The sequence below is a fragment of the Tyto alba genome, unplaced genomic scaffold (assembly GCF_018691265.1).
Source record: "Tyto alba isolate M040663 unplaced genomic scaffold, T.alba_DEE_v4.0 Super-Scaffold_1000006, whole genome shotgun sequence".
Taxonomy (NCBI): Eukaryota; Metazoa; Chordata; class Aves; order Strigiformes; family Tytonidae; genus Tyto; species Tyto alba.
Genome location: NW_024881272.1, coordinates 34,127,216 through 34,127,990, shown reverse-complemented (window position 1 = coordinate 34,127,990; position 775 = coordinate 34,127,216).

The following is a 775-nucleotide window of genomic DNA, read 5'->3' as shown; positions in this document are numbered from 1 at the left end:
TCCGGGCGGGCAGCTGGTGGCAGGCAGGAAAAAAAAAAAGGGGTAGAGGCGAGGCAGGGCTGGCAGCCCCCCCCCTTTCCACACACCCAACCCCCCCCCCCCCCCCCCGGCCCTGCCCCCGGGGTTTCTCGCCGGGAAGGTTAATGCACAGGAAATTTCACCGCCAGAAAGCCCGGGTATGAGAAAAGGAGGAGATTACCAGAAAAAGTTGGTGAAACTCCCAAGTGTAACTCTCACTACCTGCGTGCAGCCTCTTACACGGGAAGGACCGAGAATTAGAATAAAATAACCCCCACCCCGCCCTGCTAGGAGAGAAGGGCTTGTCCTGAGGTGTAGCCACTCTGATTTTTATCTTCTCTTTAATGTGTTTTTTGCTTTCTCTCTTTTTTTTTTTTTTTTTTTTTTTTCAGTGTGCCCACAAACTACGGCCATATTTAAAAGAACTTTTAATGAAAAAAGGTCTCTTGTTACTACTGTTCCTTCTCTTTCCTGCACATGGATAGCATAAACTTGGTTTCCCTGACAGCACCTCCCTGAGGTGATTAACTTTTTTGAGCTTGAAAATTGTAGCAAAGGTACTTTGGGGGCAAACATTTGAGTAAACGGGTAGAGGAAGCACAAAGTTTGCAGCCTTCACGAGCCCAGAGTTTTACACTTTGAACCTCCAGTTCGCTTTATCTCTCTCCCAAACCCCAGCTTAACATTTGTGCTTTTTTCTAGAGAGCTGACAAAGTTCATTAAAATTTCATGTGCGAACTGTGCAAATCTGTGCCTG